This window comes from Notolabrus celidotus, chromosome 8 (assembly GCF_009762535.1).
Source record: "Notolabrus celidotus isolate fNotCel1 chromosome 8, fNotCel1.pri, whole genome shotgun sequence".
Taxonomy (NCBI): domain Eukaryota; kingdom Metazoa; phylum Chordata; class Actinopteri; order Labriformes; family Labridae; genus Notolabrus; species Notolabrus celidotus.
This window is the reverse complement of record NC_048279.1, coordinates 17,361,109-17,373,290: the sequence shown is the minus strand read 5'-3', so window position 1 is coordinate 17,373,290 and position 12,182 is coordinate 17,361,109.

The following is a 12,182-nucleotide window of genomic DNA, read 5'->3' as shown; positions in this document are numbered from 1 at the left end:
TATCATGTGTGTTCCCGTGAACATTCCCAGAGCGCTGTGTGTTGCCAAGTAACTCATTTGTATCCACTCTTCTCTCCAATCAAAGTATCTGTAGACGGTATGGATATCACAACCCGAAAGAAAAAATACAGGTAACAAAATACAAATACTCACACAGTTGTATTCAAAATATAAACATTCACACTGCTAAACTGAACAACCCTGGCTCAAACACACAGAAGCTTTCAACTTGGAAACGGGAGCTCTGTAACCAAAACCAAATTAACAAAGCCACTCTGACAATGTGGGGAGAGTTCCCCTGCTTTCACGAGACTGACATAAAACCTGAGAGCGATCCGCACATGCTCTTTAATTAATTCAAACAGGGCTGACCCAGGTAAGGTTATACCCAGGCATACGCCCAGCTGGTGCACTTGGCCCCTGTGGTGATTTGTGACCCATTTATGAATAGATAGCACAGCATACTTAATGACTATCTCACCAGACAATCTGAAAGATACATGTTCACCATGATAGAGGATGCTAGTTGACTTTGATCAGCATGTTTCTGTGTTGCTTTTATGTAAATTTAAACCACAAAACTAATTTAACACATTTCACATATTTCAACGAGACTAGATTTAATCTATAACCGTTTTAGGCTTTATTAGCAAAATAATTTTAAATACTCAGGAACCAGTTCAAAAGGATAATAAAAAAAAATTGCCAGCCAACGTGCTGTCAAATGTTAACATCTTTTCTAAAGCTCATCTCATCTCCTTCAATAATATCTTCACAATTGGTGCACGTCTAGTCATATTTATGAAGGCTTTGTGTGGGACTGAGTAAAAAACTACTCATTGTTCGCACTGAATTTTTGACTTTTACAAACTTCTGGATGGAATTTTGATGAATTTTTGTGTTGTTACAAGAGCAGATGGAAGACATGTGAATCAAGACAAAGTCTATTGATGAAACAATGTCACTACCAAGTGGATTATTGTTTGATCATTGAGTTAAAGACCAGTGAAACAAGTACTCACTTGTTATGTAAGAGTGACTGGGTGGGTGGCTAAAAACACACAGACTCTACAAAGGATTCAAAGAATCATCAGCTTCTTTATTATCTACAAAGAGTATATGAATGTGTTGTAGCTTGTGTGTATGTGAACACTCTATTGTTTGGATTTGTATGCTTGTCTAAGTGGGGGACCATGCATACTTTGGAGGTGTTGTTAAATGTGTGAATATGTGCTGTATTTTCTTTGTTGCCGTGAAACAATTGATGATTCTGTTTAAATGTTGACTCTTTGAAGTGTGTGAATTTAATGGGAGAATACAGACACACTTTTTTTCACTTTTGAGGTGACAGACAGCAGAATGACACTTTGAAGGGTGCTTTGTAAGACAGATGAAAGTGCACCTAAATTGAATAACTACTGTGTTTTTCTGGACAGAATCACAGCTTGGTTCTTTGAGAAAAATAATGGATTTATTAAAATGTCTATTCCATGCTTATGTCTTACTTGAAGGGACTTTCGAGTGAAACACTATATATTCTCTGTCCTCTTATCATTCTCCTATGATCCTGTCATGCTCTTTAAAGTTTCAGTGTTTAAAATGAGATGCAATCATCTCCACCAGCAGACAAGGCAGTCTGGACTGAGTTTGCATCATCCTTCAGTCTGATGTGAGCCCGGAGGCAATCAGGGAGCAGACTGAGAAAGAGGGAAGGAGAGCCAAAAGAAAAAAAAAGAGACCGTACCATATCACTCTTGCATGCACTCTCTAAAATACTGTCATACTCTCCTCAGTGAGAGGGTTTATGCAAGCACTGATTATTGGCAGTGTAGGATTAAGCAGAGGATTAGTGCTGACAGGTTAAGGTCCTGCCATGACCCCATGTCCTCTCTGGGATGTCATCATTACTGTTCACTTAGTGAAATTCAACAAACTTTGTTTATTATGCTTTAGCATTATAGTACAGGCTGGTCAAAAATTCACAACGTATATGCATTACATATTTTTATTTTACCATTGAGTAGCATGTTTTTACTCCTATATTACTCTTTTCCCTCACTTATGTTGAATCTGTAAATCTGCAACTGTTTTCATTGTGACCCCCACACAGTATCTGTTACCTCCCAGCCCACACTCTCAGCACTTATGTATTACACATCCCTCTCCAGGTGGCATGAAGTTAAATGTGTAGTTGTGAGTGTTTTACTGAACGAGAAGGTAAACCCTACTGCTACTCCCTGCAGTGACTACAAGAAAGTAATTTCTTTCTGCCGTTTAAGTACAACTTGCTTCATCTAGAGGTGCAGTCACACCACATTCTTCAATAGCTTATTTCAGTGAACCCATTCAACCCTCAAGCACCTCCAATTTTGCCTCTGAAGCATTTTGTGAGTAACTGTGAATGCTGATGCAGCAATAATCTTAAAACAACCATTTCTTGCTATGCAAGATGTAGTCAGAGTGTTTCTCACTGGGATTACAATACTCCTCATTAAAGTTATGATCCAGAGACATCATTACTGAGAGTTATGTGAAGTGTTGTAGCCCGTGTTCACTCCTGCTAAAATGGAAATCTGCAATATCCTCCTGAAACCAAACATTGAGTGTAAGGTTTCCCTTCAGGCAGACCATTTACATAAAAAGTTTATAAATTTTACTGTGCTACTTTCAGCTGTAATTATAGAGAGCTCAAACTGTAATCTTTTAATAGCATTAGTCATTAGATTGCTGTATATGTAAAAGAAGGATTAAGAATAATGGCCTTTAGCAAGCATCAACACAGAGCAAAGGCAGCCAGAATGCCTACTGACTCAGCAGACACACCGGCAGAATTTAACACGTTTGCTTTGCTCAGTTACCCTTTTTTCACCCAAATATTTAAGTAAGGGATAATGTAGAGTGAGCAGAACACAGAATTATTTCACCTGCTCACTGTACATTATCTGGCTTATGAGCCTGCTGCCAACTAAAGATACAAACAACATGACACTAGGGGCCCGATCTACTAAAGGTTTGCGTGTATAAAAACACGTGCAAACTTGATAGCGCACGCAAAACTGACGTACTAAACGAGAGCACTGAGTATTGCATCTGTCAAACGAGCAAAATAGCACTCGCTATCAATTTAGCGTGTTTGTCTTCATGAATATGCAGAAAACATGCAGATTATCAGACCGCGCAAAATACTGGGAGGAGGAGATGCAAATGTAATCATTTAGCACAGGCAATGTGATTTATCAAACCTGAAGCAGATAGTGGGCGGCGTTTTTGCGTCTACATTTAGCACATTTGAAAGGCACGTGCAAACTGGCACAGAGTTACGCACACATGGCTGTGGTCACTGTGGCGAGGAGGCATAGGTGCAATGACAGAGGAAGGAGAGAAAGAATCTTCTGTGCGCGTGTCAACATATTTGGAATGTCACAAATAAAAATAGTAGAGACATATCGTCTATCAAGCAATGCCATTTTTGAGCTACTGGATGACCTAAGGGCTGATTTTGGAGCAAAAAGGAGCCATGCCATATCTCCTGTGGAGAAACTCCTTGCAACACTGCATTGTCTTGCGTCTGGATCATTCCAGTGTCCATCCATGCGTAATGAATGTTCATCTCCTGTGCTCTCCCCTCCCTCTTCATTCGCTCAGAGGCTCAGTTGAAGGACTGCCTCTGAATGACCTCCCGACTGTTGCCCGGGCATTGACGGCCATTGTCAGCCCAAACACAGCACTGACCTGCTGTGCACAAAATAGCCAGAGTGTCACGGCGGAGCACGCGCAACATTGAACACAGCCCTTACCTCCTGATCAATGGCCTGTAACCTATCCGTCTGATTTCTTTGTTGCTGCAGCAACTCCCGATCAATTTCATCATAACAGTCTTGATGCCTGCGGGGCTCTGCTGAGGTGTTTTCTTGTCTGAGCTGATTTGAGGAGTACAGCAGGGATTGTCAGACATCTGATGAAGATTCTCCATTTAAGAAAAAAGAGATAAATATTATTTGTACGGTCATGATGGACAACTTACTAAAACACTTTATCTGATATCTGACCATCTTCTTCTTATTTCATCGGCAGATCCTCTGTTTTTCTCACAGCATCCACCTTTTCACAGATGGCCTCCTAAATCACATTTCTTCTGGCAACACTGAGATGTCTCTGCTGGAGTTCACTGATGTGTTTATTTGCCTCCTCCACCAAGACCTCCAACTCTATGGCTTCAAACTTCATTTTTTGTTTACAGCCACTCTGCTCTCTCAAACTATCCATGGTGACAGCCGGTAGCACACGCAAAATCCTCATTAAAATAGGGCGGTCCGCACCACTTTTGCACTTGTTATCATTTGCACATGCAATCATAGTAGATCACCCACAACGCGCCCAGAAATAGCACGTGCAATGTTTTAGTTTGCACACGCAATATAGTGCTTGTTATTTCAGATCTTAGTAGTTCAGGCTCTAGGTGTTGGTTTAAAGATGATTTGCTTGATTTAAAAATGATTAATTTCTGCAGCTAAAAAAGTTAGTCTGATCAGATTTGATGGTTAACAGCATACTTAAAGGTCATATTGACGTAACTTGACATTTTTAGTTCTAACATCATCCTTTTTTACTTTTATAAATCACATTTAACTGAACATTTTCATTCACATTAGAGGCAAAACATTTGCATTTTAACATTGGCATTCTGAACAGATGCAGAAAATGATAGCAGCACCTGTCCTCCACTTTAACTTTCTGTTGGCAATTTCTTCCCACTTGTAACACTGCTAAAGCCCACATCATTATGCAGTTTGCGGTCTCCTCTTGTCTGTTTTCTTCACTTAGCCCCTTGAGTGTTTAATCATCCTTTGCTAGTTTCTGCACAGTTTTCCTCCTCTCTTCCTCTTTGCTCTGCTGGCAACTGATCAGCCAATAAACACCGCTCTAAAGTGTTGTGTCCTCCAAATAAAGTGAGAGTATTGTAAAAGTATTGTGAAATCAAAAACTTTATCAATGAGCCAGACTCTCTTTCACAGATTGATTTAATAAGAAGTGGATGATCTGGTTACTACTTGATATTCTGGATTAATAACCGTTGTTATGGGGTTTTGACCAATTGGAATCACGTATTTAACACAGCTGGATGATTAGTATAAAATAATGCACTGTCAAACATGTTTTGCCTACTTATCCAGGGGAAATGTAGACCTAAGGAAAATTGAAATAAATGCAAATCAATTCATTGAACCCAGATGCATCTTTACTACAGTAACAGATGTATTTAGTGGTGACAATAAGGTGAAACCCCATGGTAAGCTGTTTTTTTGCAGGTGTTCACAAAAGTCTGCTTAATGTGAAACAAGTTGGATACATACATGCAGCAAAGTGGACATGGCTATTTACCTATTCATTGCTCTGAAAAATTTGCATGACAGAACTGAACGGAATCATTATTCATTACTCAAATGATTATTCAGCCTCTGCTGTGAAAACAAACTGTTCTGCATGGCCGATGGCTTTTTGTGAAGTCAACACTGTGTGGGCCTGTTGAGATGACATGTTTACCCAAACCTGCGCTGTCTGAAATAGACTCTGAGTGTACTTCTATTTCTCTATAATGAGTGGAGTTAGCCTCCTGTGGCATGTGATATCCATGTAATTCACATATCCCTAGAAATGTATGCATTTGTGCTTCCTATACATCAGGTAGAGTCGAATCGTGACAATGCATTTGAATGAGATGCTCTACAATGCTCTACTGTCATGTTGACAGACCTTCATGCCTGCACATACTACCACAGGATCTTGATATCCATGGCAGAGTAAGGCCAGATATATTAAAGTACAACATAGTGTAATCTCTAAAACACTTGTGCTTTGAAAAGGAGCATTAGGAATGACAAGGTAGCTTAATGAAACCGTAATTGAGTTGAAAGCTCTAGGGTCTCTTATTGTAGTGCATGTCACTCCTCATTAAAACAGAAGGTTGCATAGTATTACATTTTATGAGATGTTCAGAATTCAGAATCAAACACACACACACACACACACACACACACACACACACACACACACACACACACACATACACACAGTGGCTTTTTAATCAACCAGTGTGTTAATAAACTGTAATAAAGTCATGACTTCTCTGTATGAGCGTTTGTCCAATTTGCATGCAGACACAAAATAGGGAAATGAACAATACTGGGATCAGTATTCCACTCAAGTGCTACCAAAGTTACCCATGAACTTTGAAAAGTTGTAATCACTTAAATAGTTTTAAAAGAATGAGGATGTTAGGAAAATGTTCTCATAAATAAAAATGACCGATGTCAAAGAGCATGCAAACACTTTTGAGAAAACAGAAGACAAGTTTTTCTGACTTTTTAGTTCCACTCTTTATCTATTCTGCACTCACGTAATTACCTCCTCAGCAGTACCAACACATTTGTATTGAATGCAGCTGAAATAGAGGTGAGAGAGGGAAAAGAGAGAGAGGTAGTGACAAACAAAACAGATGGAGGTTTTGGGGAAAATCAAGCTCTCTTCCTGCCGGAGAAGGTGGGTGGTTGATTTGGAATATGCAAGTTAATGCTGTCTGTGTAGCTGCTGATATTGTGTGCAAACTGGCAGGTTTTTACAGCGACTGATTGCTGGGTAATACAGTGGAATATCACTTCAGTTACATATCATAAATATGTGCTTAAGCAGAAGACGAGGAGCATTATTATATTAATTTAAAACTATTGTGATCAGCATTTAATGCAGCATCATGTCAATGTGCAGGAGTTTCCAAATATGCGTCATTATTATGAAACCAAGAATTACATACATGAGTGAGTTGGAGCTGTGTTCATCTTGAGGGCACAAGCAATCTGTGCTGTGTTTGGAAATAATTTAAGCCTGGGGTAGGCACTAAATGTTGCATTATGTGTTCATACATTCCATTATTACTAATATTTGTTTGGTTAGAGTCTCTGAGACCACTGTTTACACATGCCAACACTGAGCAAAAAGTAGGGTGACTATCAAAGGCTGTATAACAAGGCTGTAGAAGGACTGCACAACTACTCCCAAATAATGGCACCAAAACATTTAGAGCTACTCCTGTGACTCGCTTCAGTATAGATCATGAAGGCCTCCTCCTCTATTAACACATGGGGCATGGGTCAAACTGGAAAATTGAAAAATACTTCAATTTGATCTTTGTGAAACATGCTGTTCATCATTGAGTTTGTTCTCATTAATGATTTATGTGCAAGTGTGACTTTTTGGCCCTTTTTGTGCTTGCAGTTTCCCCAACCTCAATTTCAGAGTACTCCTCACTGGCACTCATTTTTGCTAGGGTACGAAAGTTGTCCCAGTGCACCATGACATCTGCTTTTGATTGCTCTACTTCAAATTTGCTTTTATTCAAACAACTTTTACAAAGTAGACGTAAAAACTATCAATACGAATCACATTTAGATCTACACTTGAAAATAATCTCCAACAAAATACCTCTTAAAAGGAAATCTGCATAATAAAGTCTCCGCCAGTTATGAGGAGACTCCCCTTGTTTAAACAATTTAGATCCATTTCCAAATTTCAGTTTTAGAGACTCTTGAATCCGTAGTTAGAGACCAACATAAAGTGTTTATTGTCCAATAAAGGTTTATCCAAATATCAATCAGGTTTGAGGAAGAAACACAGTTGTCAGGTTAGGAAAAATGGAGGGAGGACCCATGTGCAGATTTGAAACAAAAGGTTTATAAAGAACGAAAGGTTCAGACAAAACTTACTCAAATGTCGAAGACACTAAATCCAAAAGAAAACACTTTTTGACAAAGTTACCAACAGAAGTCCCACACTTCTTGATTTTGATTGGTTGGTGATGGAGATGTCACATTGACTAGCCTGGCAGTGCTCCAGAAGTTAAACTGTTCTTAACTGGGAGCAATGAGTGTGACAAAAAAAACAGCTGGGGACAGACACTGAAGAAGGAAAAATGCGCAGTCAGCCAAGAAAACCCTGCTAGTGGACACAGGCCCATACATATTTAGTTCATTAAATCTTTATTAGATTAGCAGAGAAGGTAGCAACAACATAACAATCATTAACAGAACAGTCATTGCACTGTCCAAAACCATGAAAGTCTATCTGAAATGAACACATGAACCTGCTCTGGTGTAGACTGTACTTACCTGTGAGATCAACCGTGTGTTTTGGTTAAAAGAAGGTGTGTGACGTCAGTCCCAGGGTTTTAGCAGCAAGAATACTTCTGCCCATATTTTGGCTAAAAAAAAGTCACGAGTGCAATAAGTCAGCACCCATGAAGGTACTTTGGGCTCAATTTTTATAGTGGGAGGAGATGGATGTGCATTGTCAGTATTTGAATAATCTCAATGGTTATAATGCAGCACAACAAACCAAGCAGTTATCATTTAAGATTTGTGAACATCAAAAGGAAGCATACTACACACTTTTCTTTGACAAAAACAGAGAATAAGAATTGAGAATAAGACAAATGTTATCAAAGTAAACATCAGATAATTATGGTTATGCTGAACTGTGTAAAAATAACCAAACAAACAATTCTTCACATACTTTCTACATAAAGGAGCCTAGAGGAGTTAGAGGACGAGTTGCTTTTACAAAACATGCATCATGAACTCAACAACCCAGCACTCATGACATGGTTGAGTGGTGGCTCTCTGAAAATGATTAACCCTCCATTAAATCTGAAGAGAACTCATGTTTCTGCCAGCTAATATTAAATCTGTCGCTCTTGGTCCAAACACTCCTTGTAATTTGGTGAATGTTGAAGAAGATCAAGGATGGCTGGGGCACGATGGTCCACGTTCAAATTCCAATAAACTTTGTGTGATGTTAATCAAAAATGAAACAGTGCATGAGAACACAATAAAGGACACGGATCAAATGAGTCATTTAAGCAGGAAATGTCTCCAATCTTAAATATACTAGCACTATAACTCTTATATGTTAAATCACTCCATTAGATGAATATTAACTACTTATTCAAATAAGTGTCTTAGGGTGAGAATAATCAATTCAAATTAATGTATTCATGGGTTGATTCATTAATTGAGTTTAAGAATGTTATATGACATTTGGCGATGCTTTCAGTGTATTAAATTGGTTATTAATCTTCAAAAAGATCCATTAGATTGATCCAGAGTCCCAAAAACTAACCACAACTAAGCTTTGTTATGTTATATTAAAATTAAGGTTTGATTTTGTTCACATTCTTTTCATTTCATTACAGAAAACTCAGTCAGACTGCAAGTGCAACTGGACTTTTGAAAGGTAATGGAAAATAATAATGTTTTCTAACTGGATTTGGGGTTACTCGAGTAAAAATTAATGTATATTAGCTATAAGTTTACACTGGAGGGATGATGGCTGTAGGAAAAAGGTCAATGTGTGTCAATCAGTTTGTTTTAGCTCGAAATCAGATGGACAGAGGTGGTTATGTGAAGCATATGAGACAAAACACATCAGCAACAGAAACACAATCCAATTGTCAGTCAGTCACCAAAAGAAAATGAACTAGCTTTGTTTTCTTTTGTCTTTGGACCAAGAGAAGTGTCTCTGATTTAGCCAGAACATTAAGAACTTGGCTGATCGAAGCCAGCACACACTAACCCAGCACAACCGATCCAAGTCTGACTTTTACTGTGCAGGGTTTATTTTTGTTGGATTTTACAAGTCACGGCCGGGTAAAAAGTTTCTTTAAAAATAAACAGAAGAAATCAAATTCTGCCAACAGACTGAATAGGAAGGCTTCTTTAAGTCTCTTTTTGATGTAACACAAGAGAACAAAAGTGCTAAGGTATTAAATTTGCAATGCTGTCCAATCAATTTCAAAATACAGTTTAAAACTCTTATCATTTTGTACAGATCGCTGAATGGTCAGGCTTCAGAGAGCTGCTGAAGCCATGTACTGTAACTCCAGCAGGTCTCCAGGTCCTCTGATTAGGGTTTGCTGGTTATGCCTTGTACCAGGCTCAAAACTAAAGGAGACTGTGCTTTTTAAGTTGTTGGTCCTAAACTTTGGCACTGTCTCTCACTGAGAACTGTAGACACTGTTGACACTGTGGACACTGTAGACATTGTGAACACTGGACATTTTGAAAAGCAGTTTATGACCCATCTGTTTAGACTTGGCTTTATTTAATCTGTCCATGTCTACTTTTATGTAATTTATTTGTATTTAATGTAATCTCTTTTTGCCTGTTAATATTTTACTGTGAAGCACTTTGTGATCTCTGCTCTTGAAAGGTGCTATATAAATACACTTTACTCACTAATACTTAAATTGTAGAATCATTTGTACATTAACCACAAATGTGTGAGACATTCTGTCTTAAATCATTGCAGTGCTGTAATGTCAGATTTTTATAAATGCAGTTTTGACTTGCTGTTATGAGAATGTAAATATAGGCCAGAGTTCCTGGTTGGTTTGAGCGTTGCTCCACAGCAGGCTTTGTTCTAGCTGTGATCTTTCCAACAAGACTCAGTTCAACAGCAGTGGAGTACAGGCACTCGTCCTTCTGCCTTTTAAATATGCCTGTCAACTCTGAGCAGCAGTTTTTGTCAGATAGCACATTGTTTCAGTTCTCTGGAAAAAAAAAAACTCCTTTTAGAATGCCTATGATATAAAAACAAGCATAATCAGCGACAGGAACATGGATCTTGGCAAAACAGTAATTCTCACAGTCGGTCTTGCCAGCATGTGATAACAAAAGCATAAACAAATGCCAAGGTTTTTGAAGCTCTATTAGTAGAATGCCTTTATTGTCATTGCAGCAAGTATAATGACTATTATACTATCAAAACTCTTTAAAAAATGATGGTCATTTTTAGTTGCCTTGTCATTTTCAACTGAATAAAGGCTTCATTTTTAACAGGTCAATGTAATCCCACAGGGTTCAGCTGTGTGAACTCGACTTCTCTTGTTCCTTCACTCTATGTCGTGACCAGTAGTCATGGATGACTTTCCTCAGCTTGTTTGTTTTTTGGTGGATTGCCCTCTAATCGCATGCACATGCACATAAGCATGCTAAAACATGAACACACACGCGGACACACACACACACACGGACACACACAAACACTTACACACACACACACACACACACACGCGGGGACACACACACACACACACACACACACACACACACACACACTCAGTCAAGGTTAAATGATCCATAAAATTACTCAAAGGAAAGCTGGACAATGTGTTTATCTCTAAGAAGAGTTATAACCTAGGCCTAATTGATACAAACATCCCTCCATTGATTTTGCCAAGCAACATGCAAACTCACCAACACAAGTTTGTGCTTTAGTAGTCCTGGAGATCAAATTTAAGAAAAAAAGCAATTCATCATTCGGGTTATATTTTTAGGCCATGTTTACATGAAAATGGCCCCATTGGTCGTTCCTTTGCGCTTAAAAAATCTGCGTTCACATGGCAACACAAAAATGACAGAAAACTAGAAATAGGCGGTATAACTTTGTAATGTAACACCACAGAGGAACAACATAGCTATGTAGTCTGCAGTAGAGTAAGCAGCACAAACTCAGCTCAGTAGTTGTCCTCCTACTCGCGCATGGCTATTTGACAGGGAACACGTACGTGTGTGAATGGGGCTGTGATGTTGCAGTTTTCAGAGGCTCCTTGTATCGCTCTTCTGCCTGATGACAGAAGGGGTTACGTTTAAGTAATTCCAACCTGAAACCTTTTTTTAAAAAGTTGTATTTTGAGTTGCCCAAAACGCATCAGTAGTTTACTGTTTTTTTTGTTTGTTTGTTTGTTTTTTAACCTTTATTTCACCAGATGAGACCCATTGAGATCAAGACCTCATTTACAAGGGCAACCTGGCCAAGAGGTCAGCAGCACACGTCAAAATAAATAGCACAACTCAACAGCATGGAGCATATGTACAGACAGTATGTAGAAGCAATCAATAATTTAAAAGTGCAACTTATTTTCAAATAAAGTGCAATTTGTGATTACAAAACAGCATTTAGAAACACAGGCACTGTTCTGGGGTCTGTCTTTCATTTAAGATGGACCCAAAGGCGTCCAATGTGAGATAAGATCTGACAGACTCAAGTCCTTCTGAAGTGTATTCCAAGCAGTATGAGCAGCAAAACTGAACGCTCTCTTACCGAACTCTGTCCGAACACGGGGAACACAC